Here is a 22,613-nt window from a genome sequence, read left to right as displayed (position 1 = left end):
CACAGACATGATCCTGCCCTGGTACACTGGCACCGAAGGTTCCTACTCCCTAGAAAAAACTTCCTCCAGATACCCTCATAACGAATTCCTTTATGTCCCTCAAATATTTCATCAAAGGTCACCTTTCCAACGAGGCCCACGCTGACCACCCCGGCACAATAGCTACCTTCTCTGTCCCACAACCCACACTCTGATCACCTGTTCCACATCACTTACCACCTTCTACTTTCCTCATTTACTCTGCATATATTAGAGTGTATGTACTGTCTGCCTCTTCCCACTGCAACACATGCTCCACAAGGCTAGAGATTTTTCCGATTTTACTTCAATGACTTTCGCCAGATGCAAAAACATTCTGTCACATGTCTGGCAGACAACAAAGGCTGGCTGAATGAATGACTGCTGTAGAGCACCTCGCTATTCTAAAGGCAATATCTTTATTAAATAGCCTCAGGCCAAATGCTGTTTCACGGCAGCTACAGCACAAGGCCCTCTCACGCTGACATCGAGGTCACCTATGCTTTTCTCAGAGGTGCTGCTTGTGTGTCCTCCCTCCCTCCCCACATCCCTCCTCCCACACCAATCCCTCTGCACACTGCAGCATGCAATTATATTTCCCCCTTAGGAAAGAACAGTCTTAAGACTATGAATCCCAATTTCCAAACAAATATAAATCTAAGTTAGACTGCTCTATAAATCCACGAGTTTGCATTAGAGCCAGTGCTAGGATTACTACACTCAGGAAAGGGAGAGTGGGTAGGAGAGCTGAGCAGAAGAGGAGTTCCTCTAGAAAGTTACCTAAGATGAGCGCTTGTGGCATTACTCCTGTCTGCTAATTTCAGAATCTAGTTCTTTTAAAAAGGTTGGGGGAAAAGATAGAAAATACAATCCAAGAAAGAGCCCTGGAAATAGGGTAAAAGCTGCATGGGCTTGAAAATTCATCTCTTAATACCACAGACTTCTGTATGCAGTGGCTGCCTTCCACCTTGTGGGGACAATGACAGGAAAAATGACTCCTGCTGCTGTCAGAGATGAGGGACACCCAGGGGAGAAAGAGATCAGAACTCAGACACCAGAACAGGAATAGGCATAGTCTACGGAATAGGCATTCTACGGAAACAAAGAAACCAAAAATAATGATACAAAGTATTAGGGCCATACCATAGCCTGACCAGCCACATGAAGCCCTTGCTGCCCACAGTCCTGGAGACAGGACAAGGTCCAGGCAACATCTGTGTCCCTGTGATCACAGGTTCTGGTGAAACAAGGTTCTACTGGAGTCACACAAACAATGGAGCAGTAAAGATGACCAACCCAACGAATGACCACATCAAATTCCATGATGTACTGAGCACCAACTGAGCATAGGCTGTCCACACTCAGCTCCTCACAACCCTCTCTCCTGTCTCCATCTACAACAGGTCCATCACAGCAAAAATGGATTCTGGAAGGCTGTCAGGTTTTAAGAGCCTTGCTCTCCTTTCATTAAACCATCAACCCAACCTCATGGCAAGAATTTGAAAAATTCATATCCAGGTTCTTATTTTGAATAGAGAAATAAGTTGCAGCTCAGTGAAACTTAAAGTTAAGACTTGAAGAGAAATGTCCCAGCCTCACCTCTGCTGAAACAAGAAACTTGACTGAGGAAGAAAGCACAGGTCAGTGTGGGGTGGTGCTTCTGGTGGCAGTGGTGGAGCAGTCGCCCATTTCCTCACATGATGATAACTGAAACACAGAAACATAGATATATTCACATGTCAGGTGCAGATACAGAAGTCAGGAGCTCTTGAAATTACAATGGTGTGTGTCAGAGGAAGGACTTGAAGAAATTTTGTATCTCAGTCCCACTGAAGGCAGTTGTCTCAAGCTACAGAAGAAAATAATCATAAACAAATCCAGGGCAGTCACTGTACCTGGTGACACTCTGAACAGCCTACCACATGCTTGAGATGTCCAAATCCAGAGAACCCCTCAACAGAGTCATGTCCCCTCTGCCTCACCCCGACCCACTTCAGGCCCCCCAGCGTCTCATCTTTACAAGTCTCATGAGACGCATCAGAGTCCTGGGCACAGTTGCTGCCTGGGGTAGAACAAAAATAGGAACTGGTCAGAGCCCACAGGAGATGTGGCTAAAGGAGGAATCTTGTCTACACTGTCCCAGTGATCTCAGGGAGCAGCCCTCTAATCCCCCATACTAACACGCAGCCTCAGCATAGTTCCCTCTTGTTGCATCTGTGAGAAAAACACAACCTGTGAAAGGTCAGGGAGGACACAGGGCACAAGGTCCTTAAGGAAACAGCAAATCCTGGACCCCAGGAAAATTTCCAGAACTGTGACTGCAGACCCAGGGCAGGATCAGAAAACATGAGGAAAGCAGGTGTGGGGAATGGACCAACTGTCCTCCTGAGGTCTGTCCTCAGTAGGGATCTTCCCCTGTGACCTGTGACTGCTGGGAGGTCCCCATCACCACAATCATCAAGGTGATAAATTTGTCCTTCATTTTCACATGTGCTTCACAAAAGAGCAAGTGCTGGCAGGCAGGGCTCCAGGCTGGGTTGGCCTGTGTGTGGATGGTGTTTCCAAGTGATGAAGCAAGTCATAATTCTACCTGTGGCTTGAAACCCACAGTGGAACAAGAAAACTCAGACCCCACCCCTCACTCCTTCCCTACCTGAGCTTTTCTTCCTCCACATTACAGCAGCGACCACAGCTCCGGTGACCAGAGCTCCAAGGAGAACCAGGCCAGCAATGATGCCCACGATGGGGATGGTGGGCTGGGAAGACGGCTCTGGGAAAGGAGAGGAAGGTGAGGGGTTCTGACCCCCAGGCCTCAGCCCTGACCCTGCTGAAGGTCTCCTGCTTTCCCTGAGAAGAGATAACTTATGCCCCTCCTTACCCTACCTCAGAGTGAGGGGCTCTGGCAGCCCCTCATGTTGCACATAGCACGTGTATCTCTGCCCCTTTCCAGAAGGCACCACTACAGCCACCCACTTCTGGAAGGTTCCATACCCTGCAGGCCTGGTCTCCACAAACTCCATGTCCTAGGTCTGGTCCTCCCCATCCTGCTGCCAGGTCAGTGTGATCTCCGCAAGGTAGAAGCCTAGGGATCAACACCTCAGGGTGGCCTTGTGGTCAGAGACGGGGTGCTGGGTCACGTGTGCCTTTGGGGGATCTGAGGGGAAGAGTCAGAAAATTCAGGCACTTTGCATTCCTCATGGGACACTCCAGCAGCACACATGTGACCATCCTGAGAATGGACAGGACACCTGGGGTGGGGAAGGGAGCACAGAACCCAGACACCAGCCTGAACACAGGAATCTGGGATAATCTCCTATTCCTTGGAAAGTTCGAGTCTCTGACGGGGAAGCAGGGACTTCTGGTCCTGACCTGAGTGGAGGCCGAGGGACTCAGAAGAGCTGGAATCGGAGCCACAGACACACTGAGTGTGTGAGAGAGAACAAGGCCTGAGAGGAAAAGTCCTGGTGCCCAAGGCTGCTGTAGGGGTCAAAAGCGACCACGGATCAGTATTCCAGGGACTGTCTTCCCCTCCATTTCCTCAGGAACTTCATCCCTTAATTGTCCCGGAGAGCAGGGTGGGCTCTCAGAGTCACTGTCTGGTACAGGATCTGGAAACCCAGGATTCTTCCCATTCAGGACCAGACGGAGGGCGATTTTCTAGCGTTGGTCCCATTTTCCTACCCTCCTGGTGGCACGCCAGCCTGGGAGATATACAGGAGACGAGGGAGGCGCCCCGTGGCCCCTGGTATCCGAGTGCTGCAGCGTCTCCTTCCTGCTCTCCAGGTGTCTGCGGAGCCACTCCATGCACTCGCCCTCGCCCTCAGGTAGGCCCCAGCCTGCTCTGAGTATTTGTCCGCCTCCCACTTGCATGGGGAGATCTGAGCCGCTGTGTTCGCGGCAGTCCAGGAGCGCAGGTCCTCGTTCAGGGCGATGTAATCCTTGCCATCGCAAGCGAACTGTTCATACCCGCGGAGGCGGCGCCCGTCGGGCCCCACGTAGCAGCCATGCATCCTCTGAATGGTGTGAGAACCATGGCCCCGCCCCCGCGGTCAGCCCTGAACACCGAGCCCCGCTCCCGCCCCGACCAACCCGCAAGGATTTTGGCCTAAACTGGAAATTAAACCGGGTAAAGGCGCCCGAGTTTCTTCCCTGGTCGAGGGTCTGGCCAGGTCCCGCAGCCTCGGGGTGGATCTCAGACCCAGAGACTCTGGGGGATCTGGGCCGTCCGTGGGGGATGGGGAGGGATCGTGACCTGCGCCCCGAGCTGGGGCCACTCACCGGCCTCGCTCTGGTTGTAGTAGCCGAGCAGGGTCCGCAGGTTCTCTCGGGAAATCTGTGCGTGTCCCTTGGCGTTCCGTGTCTTCCGGTCCCAATACTCCAGCCCCTCCTGCTGCACCCACGGCGCCCGCGGCTCCATCCTCCGACTCACCGCGTCGCTGTCGAACCGCACGAACTGCGTGTCGTCTACGTAGCCCACGGAGATGAAGAGGGGCTCCCCGCGGCCGGGCCAGGACACGGTGGTGCTGAAATACCTCATGGAGTGGGAGCCTGGGCGCGAGGAGGGGCTGAGACCCACCCAACTCTTCTGCCGCCGCGGCTTCTGGGTCCTGAGCCCCCGCCGGGAGGGCCCCTCACTCCTCCCTGCAGAGGCCCTTTCCCTCCAGCCCCCGCACTCACCGGCCCAGGTCTCGGTCAGGGCCCCCGAGAGCAGCAGGAGGAGGGTTCGGGGCGCCTGACCCGCATCCTCCGCGCCTGGGGAGTATCTGAGTCCCGGTGGGTGCGCGGGTACACTAGTGCCGGGATCGCGGCGACACTGATTGGCTTCTCTAAAAACCCGGAACCCAATGGGAGAAGTGGGATCACAGCACAAGTATCCAGGAAAAAGGTTGGGAGAACAAACTCAGGGGAGTGGACAATCCCCAACCCTGTGCCTCCCCAGTGCAGTCATCACCCTCCGGGTCTGAGACCCAGAGAGCCACGCCTGAGACCTGGGACTTTGTCCTGATCCCTCTTTTCCTACACCAGCCTCTTTGTCATACTGTCTGCCTGAGTCCTGGTCAAGGATCTGTCTGTGGAAACCGGGGAGAGAACCCCCAGGCTGGGCCCAGCCCCTTCCCATTCACTCATCCTGAAATCCTCATCCCTGAACTGGACTTCCCACTCCTTACCTCTCCCGTTGGGTTACCCTAGAAGAAAACTCACCCCAGGGAACTTTGATGCCAGAGAGTGAGCTCGCCCTGGGAATGGCGGTGTAGAGAAAGGGGTTTTCTCTTTAAACCTGGTGAAGTTGTGGCTGAAGGCACAAGATAGAGATTCTCATAGTGACCAGGTTTTTGTTTGTTTATTAATACAGTGGTTAGCACAATCTAACCCCTGAATGATCAGGATTCTAATCTGTAAAAGACCTAATTTTGCTTGCTTCATATATAAGTGTATCCAAACAGCACTGCAATTCGAGTCACAAAGCTTCTAAGTTTACTTTCCTAGACTGTGGATCCATGACTCTGGGTTGTTGCATTTAAAATTATCTTCATTCCATAGCCCGAGTTTCCCTGTGCGAGTCCAGGACATCTCAATACAAAGAAGCAGGATTTGTTACTGCATATTGTAACAAGGAGCCTCAAAATTGCACTGAAGTCAAAATGCCTGTCATCAATGCTTAAGCACTGCTTGTTTTTATGAATTATGCACATCTAAGCAGTGTACATATTTTATTTGCATACTTGGTATATTTTTACTCTTATGTTTTTAATCATGAGGAGGTCATTAGTTTTTGGCAATCCCACAAAATGTATTAAATACCGAATGCAGGCCGGGCACGGTGGCTCAAGCCTGTAATCCCAGCACTTTGGGAGGCCGAGACGGGCGGATCACGAGGTCAGGAGATCGAGACCATCCTGGCTAACAAGATGAAACCCCGTCTCTACTAAAAAATACAAAAAACTAGCCGGGCGAGGTGGCGGGCGTCTGTAGTCCCAGCTACTCGGGAGGCTGAGGCAGGAGAATGGCGTAAACCCGGGAGGCGGAGCTTGCAGTGAGCGGAGATCCGGCCACTGCACTCCAGCCTGGGCGACAGAGCGAGACTCCGTCTCAAAAAAAAAAGAATTAAAAAAAAAAAAAAAAAGTTAAATACCGAATGCAAAGAACCCCCTGCTAGGATCTTCCACTGCTTTAGAATTCTTTCCCTTTGGTCCTTTTCCTCACCTCCTGCTTCTCCAGCCATTCTCTCTGCCCCTCTCATCCCTCACACCCTCCTCTCCCCTTAGTCCCTGCCACCCTGTCACTCCTGAATTGTGGCACTAACACTGTCCCTCACTTCCTGCCCATGTCTGTTCTCCCCACAGTGCTCAGCAGTCCTGCTAATGTAACTCAGGTCATGTCATTTCTTCACTTAAAATGGCTGGGTTTTGGTCTACCACTTTGCTATATGTTTTCAATTTGTCTCATTTTTTTGGTTTCTATTCCTCCTTTCCTACTTTCTTATGTGTTAAGTAAACGTTTGTTAGTTTATGGTTTTAATTCTCCTAGTGGCTTTTAGCTATATTTCTTTACACTAATTTTTTATTGTTGTAAGAATTGAAACCCAATTCCTTGACTTTTCACAGTGAAGTTCACTAATATTAAGCAGCTGCATCCAGCAAAATAAAGGACACTTGTAACAGTGTAGTTTCATTTAACCTACCATTATGTTACTATTGTTGTATATATTACCAATATACTTTATAAACTCAATAATACAGTAATACTTTAAGCATTCACATTAAGTCATTAAGAAAATGAGTGTGTATGTGATCTGTGTATGTGCATAATTTCTGTTGTTAATTGTTCCTTTCTATATACCTAGGTCACCATCTAGTATCATTTCCCTTCAGCCTGAAGAACTTCCTTCAAAATTATATGTAGTACAAGACCCCTAGGAAATGAATTTTTTGATTTTTGATGATGGAAAAGTGTCTTCATTTTTGCCTTCTTCCCCACTTTTTTTTTTTTTTTTCCCCTTATTGGGGCATTTATGTATAATAAAACTCACCAGTTTTAGCTGCAATGTTTTATGAATATTGGTAATTATTTATAGTCACGTAACTACCACATTGCCCAGATAGAGAACAGTTTCTTTTCCCTAAAAACTTTGCTCATGCCCCTTTCTAGTTAATCCTTGCCTCCTACCCTCACCTGCTTCCCTTCAGTCAACCACTGCTCTGCTGTTACTGTAATAATGAAATTTCTAGAATTTCATGGACGTGCAATCATATGTTATGTAGTCCTTTGTTTAGTCTCTCCCTTGGCATAACAGTATTTGAGATCTTTCCATGTAGTTAAGAGTAATAATATTTCATTCATTTTTGTTGCTGAGTAGCTGCTGAGTATTGTTGGAATTCCAGTTTATTCATTGGTTTGTCTATTCTCCAGCTGATAAACATGTGGGTTATTTCCGGTTAGGGTCTGTTATTAATGAAGCCACTATCAATAACTGACTACAAGTCTTTGCATGGCCTTACACTTTCATTTCCTTTGGATAAATAAATATTTGTGGAACTGTTGGGTGATACGATAAATGGATGGGTAGCTGTTTTAAGAAACTGCCATATTATTTTACAAATTGACTGCAACTTTATTTTTGCGTTCCTACCAACAATATAAGAGATTTTTATTTTTTCCATATTCTTACCAGTATTTAGAATTATGTCTTTTTAACTTTACTTATTCTAGGTGATGTGTGATGGTTTCTCACAGTGGTTTTAACTTGCACTTCTTTGATGATTAGTATCATTGCTAACTTGTCATGTTTGTCTAAGAGATCTATTACGTAGCTTTTGTGAACAATTTTGCAAATTTAATTATTAATTCCAGAGAGTTTTTCAGAATTCCTTATTGTTTTCTACATATGTAATTAAGCTGAGAAAGATTCCTTCCTTTCCTAATTTTTTTCTTTTAAAAATTCTTTGTAGTTAGTAAAGACAGGGGTCCACTATGTTGCTCAAGCTAGTCTCTAACTCCTAAACTAAAGTGATCCTCCCACCTTGGCCTCCCAAAGTGCTGGGATTACAGGCATGAGGCACCACACCTGGCCCTTTTATTGGTCTTTTATTTCATTTTCTTGCCATATTGCACTGGTTAGGATGCTCATAAGGTGTTTTAAACAAAAATGAGGAGAGCCACATCTTTGCTTTGTTGCTGATCTTAGGAAGTAAGCATCCGGCCTTTCATAATTGAATATGAGAGTAGCTGTAAACTTTTCGTGGATGTTCTTAACCACATTGAAGATATTGCTTTCGATTTTTAGTTTCCTGAGATATTTTGTCATGAAAGTCTTGATTTTGTAAGTGCTTTTTCTGCATCAACTATAATAATTATGCAACATTTGTTCTATTAGGTGAATTGTATTGCTTAATTTTCAGATGTTAAACCAACCTTACTTTCCCATGAAAAAAACCAATGTGGCATGGCATATTATTCATTTTATGTATATCTTAATTGGATAACATTTTGTATAGAATTGTGAGTCTGTATTCAAGAGAAATATTTGTTCTTGATTCTTTTTCTCATGATGTTCTTATCTGGGATTTTTTTTTTTTTTTTTTTTTTTTTTTTTTTTTGAGACGGAGTCTCGCTGTGCTCCCAGGCTGGAGTGCAGTGGCCTGATCTCGGCTCACTGCAAGCTCTGCCTCCCGGGTTCACGCCATTCTCCTGCCTCAGCCTCCCGGTAGCTACAGGACTACAGGCGCCCGCCACCTGCAGCCGGCTAGTTTTTGTATTTTTTAGTAGAGAGGCGGGGGTTTCACCGTGTCAGCCAGGATAGTCACCGATCTCCTGACCTCGTGATCCGCCCGTCTCGGCCTCCCAAAGTGCTGGGATTACAGGCTTGAGCCACCGCGCCCGGCCTTGTCTGGGATTTTTATATGGATAATGCTGGTGATATGGTTTGGCTCTATGTCCCCAGACAAATCTTATCTTAAATTGCACTCCCATAATTCCCACGTGTTGTGGGAGGGACCCAGTGGGAGATAATCTGAATTATGGGGTCGGTTTCCCCCATACTGTTCTCGTGGTGAATAAGTCTCATGAGATCTGATGGTTTTATCAGGGGTTTCTGCTTTTGCATCTTCCTCATTTTCTCTTGTTACTGCCACGTTAAGAAGTGCCTTTCACCTCCCGCCATGATTCTGAGGCCTCCCCAACCATGTGGAATTCTAAAGTACAATTAAACCTCTTTTTCTTCTCAGTCTTGGGTATTTATCAGCAGCGTGAAAACGGACTAATACAGTAAATTAGTACCAGTAGAGTGGGGCGCTACTGAAAAGATACCCGAAAATGTGGAATCGACTTTGGAACTGGGTATTAGGCAGAGGTTGGAACAGTTTGGAGGGCTCAGAACAAGACAGGAAAATGTGGGAAAGTTTGAAACCTCCTAGAGACTTGTTGAATGGCTTTGACAAAAATGCCGATAGTGATATGAACAATAAGGTCCAGGCTGAGGTGGTCTCAGATGGAGATCAGGAACTTGTTGGGAGCTGGAGCAAAGGTGACTCTTGTTACATTTTAGCAAAGAGACTGGTGGCATTTTGCCCTTGCCCTAGAGATTTGTGGAACTTTGAACTTGAGAAAGATGATTTAGGGTATCTGGTGGATAAAATTTCTAAGCAGCAAAGCATTTAAAAGGTGACTTGGGTGCTGTTAAAAGCATTCCATTTTAAAAGGGAAACAGCATAAAAGTTCAGAAAATTTGCAGCCTGACGATGCAGTAGAAAGAAAAACCCATTTTTTGAGGAGAAACTCAAGCTGGCTGCAGAAATTTGCGTTAAGTAACAACGAGCCAAACGTTGATTCCCCAAGACAATGGGGAAAATGTCTCCAGGGCATGCCATAGGTCTTCATGGTAGCCCCTCCCATCACAGATCCAGAAGCATAGGAGGAACAAATGGTTTCATAGTCCAGGCCCAGAGTCCCCATGCTGTGTGTTGCTTAGGGACTCAGTGCCCTGCGTCCCAGATGCTCCCACTGTTGCTAAAAGCGGCCAAGGTACAGCTTGGCCTACGGTTCCAGAGGGTGCAAGCTTTAAGCCTTGATAGCTTCCACTTGGTTTTGAGCCTGCAGGTGCACAGCAGTCAAGAATGGAGGTTTGGGAACTTCCATCTCGATTTCAGAAGATGTATGGAAATGCTAGGATGCCTAGGCAAAACTTTGCTGCAGGGCAGGGCCTTCGTGGAGAACCTCTGCTAGGGCAGTGTGGGGGGGAAATGTGGGGCTGGAGCCCCCACACAGAGTTTTACTGCCTAGTGGAGCTGTGAGAAGAGGGCCACGATGCTCCAAACCCCAGAATGGTAGATCCACCAACAGCTTGCACTGTGCACCTGGAAAAGTCACACTCAACGCCAGACTGTAAAAGCAGCTGGGAGGGAGTATGTACCCTGCAAAGCCACAGGGGCAGAGCTGCTCAAGATATGGGGACCTACCTTTTGCATCAGCATGACCTGGATGTGAGACATGGAGTCAAAGGAGATCATCTTGGAGCTTTAGAATTTGACTGCCCCACTGGATTTAGGACTTGTATCGGCCCTGTAACTCCTTTGTTTTGGCCACTTCCTTCATTTGGCATACCTGTATTTACCCAATACCTATACCCCCACTGTATCTAGGAAGTAACTAGCTTGCTTTTGATTTTACAGGCTCATAAGCAGAAGAGACTTGCCTTGTCTCAGATGAGACTTTGGATGGTGGACTTTTGGGTTAATGCTGAAATGAGGAAACACTTTGGGGGATTGTTGGGAAGACATGATTGGTTTTGAAATGTAAGGACATGAGATTTGGAGGGGCCAGGAGCAGAATGATATGATTGGGCTCTGTGTCCCCACCCAAATCTCATCTTGAATTGTACTCCCATAATTCTTACTTGTTGTAGGAGGGACCCAGTGGGAGATAATTTGAATCATGGGGGCTGTTTCCCCTATACTGTTCTTGTGGTATTGAATAAGGTTTACAAGATCTGATGGTTTGTTTTGCTCTTTCCCCCAGGCTGGAGTACAATGGCGTGGTCTCAGCTCACTGCAACATCCACCTCCCGGGTTCAAGTGATTCTTCTTCCTCAGCCTTATGAGTAGCTGGGATTACAGGTGCCCTCCACCAAGTCCAGCTAATTCTTTTGTATTTTTAGTAGAGACACGGTTTCACCATCTTGGTCAGGCTGGTCTCAAACTCCTGACCTCAGGTGATCCACCCACCTCGGCCTCCCAAAGTGCTGGGACTACAGGCGTGAGCCACCTTGCCCGGCTGATCTGATGGTTTTATCAAGGTTTCCGCTTTTGCATCTTCCTCATTTCCTCTTGCCACTATGTAAAAAATGCCTTTCACCTCCTGCCATGATTCTGAGGCCTCCCCAGCCATGTAGAATTGTAAGTCCAATTAAACTTTTTTCTTCCCAGTCTCCAGTATGTCTTTATCAGCAGCATGAAAACGGACTAGTACAGCTTACTTCATAAATTGAAAATTGTTGCCTCCTTTAATTTCTAAAAGGTATGTGTAAAATTCATGTTATTTCTAAATTATTTGATACAATTCATCAGTGAAGCCTTCTGGACCTGGAGTTTCCCATAATGAGGATTTTGATTACAAATTCAATTTTTACAATCAGTATATGACTGGCCACATTTTCTATCTCTTCTCAGGTCAGTTTTCGTAAGTTTTCTCTCTCAAGGAAATTGTTCATTTCATTTGCTTGTCAAACTTACTGACATGAGATTATCAGTATTTTTGAGATCTAGAGAATGTGCACTGATGTTCATTTTTTCTTGACATTGTTAATGTGCATCTTTTTGTCTTGATCAGTCTAGCTAGAAATTTATACAGTGCACTGATTTTTCCCCATAGAACCAATATTTGAGTTCACTAAAATTCTACCTTTCTGCTTCATTTTTTCTATTATTATTTTCTTCCTTCTGCATGCTTTGGTTTAATTTGTTCTTCTTTGTTTCTTATAGCAGAAACTAATTTACTAATTTGAGACCTACCTTCTTTCTTAATATAGACATTTAAGGATATCGATTTTTTCTCTAGTACTACTTCAGCTGCATCTCATACATTTGATATGTTGTGTTTCATTATCCTTCAGAATACAGAAGACTTTCTAATTTCTCTAGTGATTTCCTCTTTGAATAAATTGTCATTCAGAATTTTGATGTTAATTTCCAACACTTGGTATTTTCATGATCATCTGTCTTAGTCAATCTGGGCAGTTATAACAGAATACCATAGTCTATATGGCTTGCAAACAACAGAAATCTATTTCTCACAGTTCTGGAGGCTGGGAAGTCAAAGATCAAGGCCTGGGAAGAGTCAGTGTATGGTAAGGGCTGCTTCCTGATTCATGGATGTTTTCTTTTCTTGGTGTCCTCACATGGTGGAAGGGGCAAGGAGCTCTCTGGGGTGCCTTTTACAAGGGCATTCATCTCATTGAGGGTTTTTGCCTTCATTGCATGATCACTTCCTAATGGATCTACCTCCAAACACCATCACATTAGAGATTAGGTTTCAATTCTGAGTTTAAGGATGACAAAAGCATTCAGTCCCACAGGATCATCTTATTGTTAGAGATTTCTAATGTATTTCCATTATGGTCAGAAAATAAATTCTGTATGATTTGAATGTTTTCAAATTTATTGTTTTGTGGCCTGAAATACTGTTTCTCCTGGTAAATATATCATTCATACTTGAGATAATATGTATTTTTCATTGATGTGCATATGTATATAAATAAATTAAGTCTGGGTGCTTGTTAATGCTTTTCAATTTTCTATGTCTTTGCTAAATTTTTCTTAGTTATATTTATAGCTCAAAGAAAGCTTTGAAATCTATAATCATGTTTGTAGAATTCTTCACTTCTCTATTTTTGTTAATTTTTCTTCATGAACTCTGAAGACTTGCTATTGGACCCATTTCTGGTTGCATGTCTTTCTGTTGAATTTACCCTTTCATTTATGAAGTGCCTCTTTTTCTCTCTGGTAATATATATTATTTGAAAGTCTTTTACTGGTAGTAAAATAACCATTTCAATCCCCCATGCTTACTCTTTGTATGGCACTGCTTTTTCCATCAATTTTTATTTATCTGTGTCTTCATATTGAAATTGCATGTTTAACATGCAGATGTGTGTTCATTGCAGCAGCAGTCACGATAGCAAAGACATGGAATCAACCTAAATGCCCATCAACGGTAGACTGGCTAAAGAAAATCTGGCACATATGTACTGTGGAACGCTATGCCGCCACAAAAAAAAAAATGAGATCATGTACTTTGCAGGAACATGGATGGAGCTAGAGGGCATTATCCTTTGCTAACTAATACGGGAACAGAAAACCGATTGCCACATATTCTCAGTTATGAGTGGGAGCTAAATGATGAGAACATATGGACACATAGAGGAGAACAACACACACTGAGGCCTACTTGAAGGTAGAGGGTGGAAGGAGGGAGAGGATCAAGAAAAATAATGAATGGATGCTAGGCTTAATACCTGGGTGGGTACTAATGGGCACAGAAACTACATGACAAACTCCCATGATACAAATTTACCTATGTAAAAAACCTGCACATGTACCCTGAACTAAAAATAAACGTTAAATTAAAAAAGAAAGAAAGAAAGTTCATGTCTTGAAAAGAGCATATGATTGGGTTATTTTTTTCTTTAATTCAGTCACAGAATCTCTGCCCTTAATTGGAGTGTTGATTTATACAAGCTTTTGTCATTATTGATATGATAGGTTTTAGGTCTACCATGTTATTTTCTCAGTTTTCGTTTCTCTGTTTCTCTCGTCCTGACCAATGATTTCTCATCAGAAACCAGAGAAACAAAGTAGAATAACATCTTTAAAATGCTGGAAGAAAAAAAAAGGTCAACTAAGGATTCTATATCCAGTACAGATGTCCTTCAAGATAAAGGCAAAATAAGGAGATATTTCAGGTAAAAGAAAATTAAGAGAATCTGTCACCAGCAGATCTATACAATAAAAATTGGTAAAGACAATTTTTCAGGCTAAAAACAAATGATACCAAGTGGAAAATGAAATTATCAGAAAAGATTAAGATGTCAGAAATGGTAGATATTAAGTGCAAAAGGCTATCTTGCTCCCCCCTCCCCCGATTTAATCTTACTTTATATATATAGAACTGTTTAAAGGTAAAATAAGAAGCCTTTCTTATGGGGCTTATAATCTATGTAAATATATTACATATATTTTTAGTATAAAAGATGGACGTCATATAGAAGATAAATGGTTGCAAGATTTCTATATTTATGTGAACTAGTACATTATTAACTGAAAGTGGGCTGTGAAATGTTAAGAATGAGTTAAGTTCTGAAGGAAATCAAGACACAAAAAAATACTCAATAGATCAACGAATTCAGGAGATGGTTTTTTGAAAAAATTAATAGGATAGGCTGCTAGCTAGACTAATAAGGAAGAGAGGCGATCCCAATAAGCACAATTAGAAATGACAAAAGAGATGTTACCACTGACTCTGCAGAAATAAAAATAACCGTCAGAAGCTACTATGAACACCTGTATGCACACAAGCTAGAAAACCTAGGAGATAAATTCCTGGAAACATACACCCTCCCAAGACTGAACCAGGAAGAAATTGATTCCTTGCAAGAACCAATAATGAGCTCCAAAACTCAATCTGTAATACATAGCCTACCAACCAAAAACAGTCCTGAACCTGATGGATTCACAGCTGAATTCTACCAGATGGACAAAGAAGAGCTGGTACCATTCCTACTGAAACTATTCCAAAAAAATACAAGAGGAGGAGCTCCCCAACTCATTCTATGAGGCCAGCATCATCCTGATACCAAAACCTGGCAGAGACAAAACAAAAAAACAAAACTTCAGGTCAATATGTTTGATGAACATTGATGCAATAATCCTCAACAAAGTACTTGCAAACCAAATCCAGCAGCCCATCAAAAAGCTAATCCACCATGTCAAGTAGGTTTCATATCCAGGATGCAAGATTGACTCAACACATGCAAATCAATTAAGTGTGATTCATCACATACATAGAACTAAAGACAAAAATCACATGATTATCTTAATAGATCCAGAAAAGCCTTTTGATAAAATTCAACATTCCTTTATGTTAAAAACACTCAATAGCAAGTGCTGTGAACCACGTGGGTCCCTGGAGCGTTTTGGGTCCTGGCAGCTGCAGCGGGAGTTCAAACCTAAGCAACTGGAAGGGACCATGGCCAACTGTGCGCGTACCTTCATTGCGATCAAACCAGATGGGGTCCAGCGGGGTCTTGTCGGAGAGATTATCAAGCGTTTTGAGCAGAAAGGATTCCGCCTTGTTGGTCTGAAATCCATGCAAGCTTCTGAAGACCTTCTCAAGGAACACTACATTGACCTGAAGGACCGTCCATTCTTTGTTGGCCTGGTGAAATACATGCACTCAGGGCCCCTAGTTGCCATGGTCTGGGAGGGGCTGAATGTGGTGAAGACAGGCCGAGTCATGCTCGGGGAGACCAACCCTGTGGACTCCAAGCCTGGGACCATCCGTGGAGACTTCTGCATACAAGTTGGCAGGAACATTATACATGGCAGTGATTCCGTGGAGAGTGCAGAGAACGAGATCAGCTTGTGGTTTCACCCTGAGGAACTGGTAGATTACACGAGCTGTGTTCAGAACTGGATCTATGAATGACAGGAGGGCAGGCCACAATGCTTTTCACATCCATTTCCCCTCCTTCCCATGGGCAGAGGACCAGGCTGCAGGAAATCTAGTTATTTAAAGGAACTTCGTCATACTTTGGAAGGAAGCTCTTGGAGCTGTGAGTGCTCCCTGTACAGTGTTACCATCCCCTACCATCTGATTAAAATGCTTCCTCCCAATGTTTAAAAATAAAATAAAATAAAATAAACTAGGTATTGAAGGAACATACCTCAAAATAATAAGAGCCATCTATGACAAACCAACAGCCAACATCATACTAAATGGGGGAAGCATTCCCCTTGAAACCCAGCACAAGACAAAGCTGCCTTCTCTTTGTCTTGGCAAAATGAAAGAAATAAAGGGCATCTAAATAGGAAGAGGGGATGTCAGACTAACCGTTTGTAGTTGACTACCAGCAAATATTCCCTCAAGGCCCACGGGCTCTTGTATCAGCTCATGGTGAATGCTGCCTACTAGTCTTTAATCGATTAAAATGTATAATATGTTTCACTTGTGTATTAGCCTGTTTTCACACTGCTGGTAAAGACATACTCGAGATCGGGCAATTTACAAAAGAAAGAGGTTTAACGGAGTTAACAGTTCCACATGGCTGGGGAGGCCTCACGATCGTGGTGGAAGGCAAGGAGGAGCAAGTCACATCTTGCCTGGATGGCAGCAGGCAAGGAGAGAGCTCGTGCAGGAAAACTCCATTTTTTAAAAAACCATCAGGTCTCATTTGGGCGCGGTGGCTCACGTCTGTAATTCCACCACTTTGGGAGGCTGAGGCAGGGGGATCACGAGGTCAACATATCGAGACCATCTTGGCCAACACGGTGAAACCCCGTCTGTACTAAAAATACAAAAATTAGCTGGGCGTGGTGGTACATGACTGTAGTCCCAGCTACTCGGGAGGCTGAGGCAGGAGAATCGCTTGAACCCAGGAGGCGGAGGTTGCAGTAAGCCAAGACTGCACCACGGCACTCCAGCCTGGCGACAGAGCGAGAGTCCCTCTCAGAAAAAAACAAAACAAAACAAACAGAAAAACCCCATCAGATCTCATGAGACTCATTCACTATCAGTTTGGTCCTCCCCGTCCCACACCCAGGTCAGTGTGATCTCCACAGGGTAGAAGCCCAGGGCCCAGCACCTCAGGGTGGCCTCAGGGTCAGATGGGGTGGTTGATCACGTGTGTCTTTGGGGGGTCTGAGGGGAAGAGTCAGAAAATTCAGACACTTTGCACTCCGCGCCCATGTGACTACCCTGAGAATGGACAGGACACCTGGGGTCGGGGAGAGAGCGCAAAACCCAGACACCAGCCTGGGATTTATCATAGGAATAATTATCACAGGAATCTGGGATAATGTTCCTATTCCTTGGAAAGGTCTAGAATCTGGATAACGCAGCCTAGGTTGAGAGGCTCCAGGTCTCTGAGGACTTAAGCTTCTGACCCAGGTAGAAGCCAAGAGACGCAGAAAGGCTGAAATCAGACCTCCAAAGACACTGAGTGTGAGGCAGAGAACAAGGTCTGAGAGAAAATCGCCCTGTGGTACCCAAAGCTGCTGTGGGGGACAAAGGGAGTCACTGATCAGTATTCTAGGGATTGTCTTCCCCTCCATTCCCTCAGAGACTTCATCACTTAATTGTCCCTCAGAGTCACGTCTCGGGATATGAAACCCAGAGGGAGAGTGATATTCTACCATTGATTCCATTTTCCTCCCCTCCTCGTGGGAGGCCAGCCAGATCTACAGATCAGCGAGACGCCCCACCGCCCCTGGCACCCGCAGGCTATAGGGTCTCCTTCCCGTACTCCAAGCATCTGTGTAGGGACTACACACACGGGCCCTCCAGGTAGGCCCTGGATTGCTCTGCCTCTTCGACCTACTCCTACTTGGGCTCAGTGATCTGAGCCGCCGTAGTCCAGGAGCACAGGTGCTCGTTCAGGGCGGGGTAATCCTTGTAGTCTTAGGCATGCTGCTCATACCCGCGGAGAAAGCGGGCCTTGGAACCTACAACTCAGCCAAACATCTCCTGGAAGCTGTGAGACCCTGGCCCCTCCCCCACCCTCAGCCCCGCCCACTAAGCCCCGCCCCGCCCCGACGCACTCGCGCCGATTTTCGCTTACACTGAAAATGAAACCCGGTAAACGCGCCTGGGGCTCTCCCAAGTCGAGGCTCCAGACAGGTCCCGCAGCCTCGGGGTGGATCTCGGACCTGGACCCGGGGCGACCCGGGCCGTCCGTAGGGGACGGGGAGGAGTCGTGACCTGCGTCCCGGGCTGGGGTCACTCACCGGCTTCGCTCTCGTAGTGGCGAAGCAGGGTCTGCAAGTTCCCTTGGAAAGTCTCTGCGTGGGTCTTGGCGCTTCGTATCTCCCGGTCCCAATACTCTGGCCCCTCCTGCTCCACCCACGGCGCTCGCTGCGTCACTGTCGAACCGCACGAACTGCGTGTCCTCTACGTAGCCCACGGCGATGAAGCAGGGCTCCCCGCGGCCGGGCCGGGACACGGTGGTGCTAAAATACTGAGAGGTGACAACGTGCTAGCAGTCCTCACTCCCAGCGCCTCCTCGGCCTCGGCGTCCACTCTAGTGGCGCTTGAGGAGCCCTTCAGCCCGCCACGGCACCGTGGGAGCCCCTCTCGACTGCCTGAGGCCAGAGCCGCCTCCCTCTGCTTGCGGGGAGGTGTGCAGGGAGAGGCGCGGGCGGGAGCCGGGGCTGCGAGCAGCGCTCGCGGGCCAGTGTAAGTTCCGGCAGGCGCAGGCGCGGGCTCGGCGGGCCCCCGCACACTGAGCGGCCGGCGCCGCCCGCTCAGGGTAGTGAGGGGCTTAGCACCCGGGCCAGCAGCTGTGGAGGTTCCGCCGGGTCTCCCAGCAGTGCCGGCCCGCCGGCGCTGCACTCAAATTCTCGCCAGGTTTAGCTGCCTCCCCGCGGGGCAGAGCTCGGGACCTGCAACCCCCGTGTGTGAGTTCCCCACAGCGGTGGGCTCCCGCGCGGTCTGAGCCTCCCCGACGGGCGCTGCCCCCTGCTCAGTGGCGGCCAGTCCCATGGACAGCCCGAGAGCTGAGAAGTGCAGGCGCGGCTCCGGACTGGCTGGCCACTAGGCCTGCAGCCCCGATGCAGGATCCACTTGGTGAACCCAGTTGGGCTCCTGAGCCGCATGGGGACTTGGAGAACTTTTATATCTAGCCGGAGGATTGTATGTGCACCAATCAGCACTCTGTTCCTAGCTCAGGGTTTGTAAATAGACCAATCAGAATTCTGTGTCTAGCTCAGGGTTTGTGAATACACCAATTGGTACTCTGTATCTAGCTAACCTAGTGGAGACTTGGAGGACTAGCACTCTGTGACTCTGTGTCTATCGCAAGGATTGTAAATGCACCAATCAGCACTCTGTGTCTAGCTCAGGGTTTGTAAATACACCAATTGGTACTCTGTATCTAGCTAACTCTGTATCTAGCTGACTAGCACTGCGTGACTCTAGCTCAAGGATTGTAAATGCACCAATCAGCACTCTGTCAAAATGGACCAATCAGCTCTCTGTAAAAAGGACCAATCAGCTCTCTGTAAAATAGACCAATCAGCAGGATGTGGGTGGGGTCAGATAAGGGAATAAAAGCAGGCTGCCTGCGCTGGCGGACTGCAGTTTTTTTGGATCCGCATGTGTGGTAGAGTATTGTGGGTGGTTATTGTGTTATGTTTGTTTCTTTCATGAGCTGTAACAACGTGGAGGTCTGCAGCGTTATTACCGAAATCAATAAGACCACGAACCCACTGAGGCGAATGACCAATTTCAGACGGGTTGCTTTTAAGAGCTGTAACACTCACCATGGAAGGTCTGCAGCCTCACTCCTTCTGAGATGGAGTCTTATTTTGTTTCTCACGCTGGAGTGCAGTGTCATAGATGCCAGTTCGATGCAACCTCTGTTTCATTTTTGAGTAAGTGGGACCACAGGTGCCCACCACCAGGACCGGCTGTTTTTTTGTATTTTTAGTAGAGAAGGGGTTTTCACTGTTAGCTAAGAGGTGCAGCTTCACTCTTGACAGCATAGAGCACGAACCAATCAGAATGGAAAAAGTTTCAGATCAGTCTGAACAGATACACCAATCTTTAGGGATTGTTAACACCGCGAGGGTGTACGGATTCATTCGTGACATCAGTGAGACCACAGAACACCAATTCCAAACGAAGTAGGAGCCTATGAATAGGGAACTGAGGCTTGCCAACCCTCCTGGCGCGGCTCCACGGGTTGGGGGGGTTTTGCTCCTAGCTGCAAAGGCGGTTTCTTTCCCGACCCTGCACATACCCACGTAGGTCTTGGTCTCAGGGCCAGAGTCCCTGGGAGCAGCAGCAGGAGGAGGGTGCGGGGCTTCACAAGCCGCTTCTCGGTATCTGCAGAAAGTCTCAGGCCCATAGGTGGCGACAGGGGGAAGAAACTTCCGGGCATGGGGAATCTGCAAGGCCGGGCTTTCCTGATCTAGACACGGCTCTCAGGCAAGACCTGAGACCCTGAGAGCGGTGGTCCTGCCGGAGGACCTGGGATTTCGCCCTGATCCTTCTGCGCCGAGCGGTTTTTGTCACACTGTCTCCCTGTAGTCCTGGCCCAGGAGCTATGTCGTTGGTTCTCAAAAGCTTTGGTTTTATGATCCCTATATGCTCTTAGGAATTAGTGAAGATGCCAAAAGTAATTGTTTTCATCTGTTAATATTTACCATATTAGAATTTAAAACTTTAAAGAGTTAATTGATCTAGAGTGTTAATAACCCATTACATGTTAGAAATATTTTCATGAGAAATAACTATTTACCAAAATAATACAGCGAGAAGAGTATTTTTTTACATTTTACATGCTTACAAGTTTTCTTCCGGTCTCTCATTAGACTAGTGGATTTTCATAGCTGTTTCTGCATGTAATCTGTTACTTTGATAGAAGTTTATGAAAAAAATCCAGCCTTACCCAAAGTTGTTGTAGGATTTTTATTTTTATTTTTATTTTTATAACATCGGCAAAGGAATGACCAAGGTGAAAGATCCAGGAAGCCAGAACTGCCCCAGGTGTGTGGGCACCAGTCCACAGGTAGCAGGACTGAGGTCTGTGGGCCAGATGTCTTCACAACAGTGAGGTTGATGGAATCCCAGATGTGCTTGAATATAGTCAGGGAGACTGTTTTAGTCTGTGTTATGGTTTGGATCTGTGTCCCTGTCCAAACCTCATGTCAACTTGTATCATTGTTGGAGGTGGGGCCTGATGGGAGGTGATTTGGGGGCCGTTTCTCATGGTTTAGCACCATTCCATTGGTGCTGTTCTCGGATTTTCTCACAAGATTTGGTTGTTTTAGAGTGTGTAGCACCTCCCGTGCCCCCTTGCTCTTTGCTTTGCCTTGCCTTGCCTTCTCATGACTAAGTTTCCTGAGGCCTTGAGGCCTCTCCAGTAAGCCTAGCAAGTGCCAGAATCATGCTTCCCATAGAATCTGAACAACCGTGAGCCAGATAAACTTTTCTTTATAAATTACCCAGACTCAGGTATTTCTTTGTAGCAATGCAAGAACGAACTATATGGTCTGTGTATGCTGCTATAACAAAATGCCACAGACTGAGTCAATTAAGAACAGAAATTTATTTTCTCACAGTTCTGGAGACTGGGAAGTCCAGGATCAAGGCACCAGCGTCTGTTGAAGCACTCTTGCTGTGTCTTCACATGGCAGAAGATGGAAGGGCAAGAGAGAGGACAAGAGAAGCCAAAAGGGGTGAACCTGCTCCCGCAGTAATGGTATTAATTCATGAGGGCAAAACCCTGGTGACACAAACACCTTCCATTGGATCCCACCTCCCAACACCACTGCATTGGAGACTGATATAGTTTGGGTGTTGCCCCCCCTCTAAATCTCATGTTGAATTTTAATCCCCATTGTTGAAGGTGGGTCATGGTAGGTGGTGTTTGGGTCATGGAGCAGGATCCCTCATAGATTGGTGCTGTCCTTGTCATAGTGCATTCTCCTGAGATCTGGTTGTTTAAAAATATGTGGCACCTCCCTCCCCACTTCCTCCTGCTTTCACCAAGTGACATGCCTGCTTCTGCTTCTCCTTCCATAATAAGTGAAAGCTTCCTGAGGCCTCCCCAGAAGCCAAGCAGCTACCAGTACCATGCTTGTACAGCCTGCAAAATCATGAACCAAGTAAACCACTGTTCTTTATAAATTACCCAGTCTCAGTGACTTCCTTATAGCAATACGAGAATGGACTGATACAGGGATCCAATTTACAATACATGAGCTTTGCAGGACACATTCAAACCATAGCAGAGGCTGCTGGGGAAAGTTTGGGAGAGATCTTGTAATGAGTAAGGCAGAAACTAAGCACGTGAAGGAACAAGACATTTATTAACCTCAGGCAAATTAAGAAGTAAATTTGACAGAGGGAAAGTAATCACAGCTGCTAGCCTAGTTGTGAATACCATTTACATGGTCATAATAATGTAAACACTGAACACTGAGCTAACCAAAATAAGAAAATAACTACATTGGGAGGGCAAGAGTATGTGGAACGGAGCTATCCACTATGGATGATAGATAAAAATAAACAACGGGCCGGGTGTGGTGGCTCATGTCTGTAATCCTCAGCACTTTGGGAGGCCAAGGCCAGCAGATCACGAGGTCAGGAGATCGAGACCAGCCTGGCTAACAAGGTGAAAATACGTCTCTACTAAAAATACAAAAATAATTAGCTGGGCATGGTGGTGGGTGCCTGTAGTCCCAGCTACTCAGGAGGCTGAGGCAAGAAAATGGCATGAACCTGGGAGGCGGAGCTTGCAGTAAGCCGAGGTTGCACCACTGCACTCCAGCCTGGGCAACAGAGCAAGACTCCATCTCAAAAATAAAATAAACAACAGGCCGGGC

At 46.5% G+C, this 22,613-nt stretch overlaps 1 long non-coding RNA gene and 3 pseudogenes across 2 annotated transcripts in view; 1 reads left to right on the top strand and 3 right to left on the bottom strand.

Moving 5' to 3' along the window:
• Positions 1 to 421: 421 nt before the first annotated feature.
• Positions 422 to 5,889, bottom strand: LOC101022999 (annotated as a pseudogene).
• On the bottom strand, positions 3,056 to 4,051 carry LOC116275440 (annotated as a pseudogene).
• A 9,032-nt stretch (positions 5,890 to 14,921) lies between the features above and the next one.
• LOC103883585 lies at positions 14,922 to 15,902 on the top strand (annotated as a pseudogene). The gene has a single exon (XR_645864.4). The product of XR_645864.4 is annotated as a nucleoside diphosphate kinase A pseudogene (transcript).
• A 5,017-nt stretch (positions 15,903 to 20,919) lies between these two features.
• LOC103883586 overlaps positions 20,920 to 22,613 on the bottom strand; it is a 31,590-nt gene continuing 29,896 nt past the window's right edge. Inside the window, exon 5 of the long non-coding RNA XR_002521320.2 lies at positions 20,920 to 21,409. This is a non-coding gene — a long non-coding RNA (uncharacterized LOC103883586). The remainder of the gene's footprint in view (positions 21,410 to 22,613) is intronic.

This window comes from Papio anubis, chromosome 6 (genome assembly GCF_008728515.1).
Source record: "Papio anubis isolate 15944 chromosome 6, Panubis1.0, whole genome shotgun sequence".
In the NCBI taxonomy this organism is placed as follows: Eukaryota; Metazoa; Chordata; class Mammalia; order Primates; family Cercopithecidae; genus Papio; species Papio anubis.
Note: the sequence above shows the minus strand (reverse complement) of the source record. Positions and strands in the feature narration are given on the sequence as shown.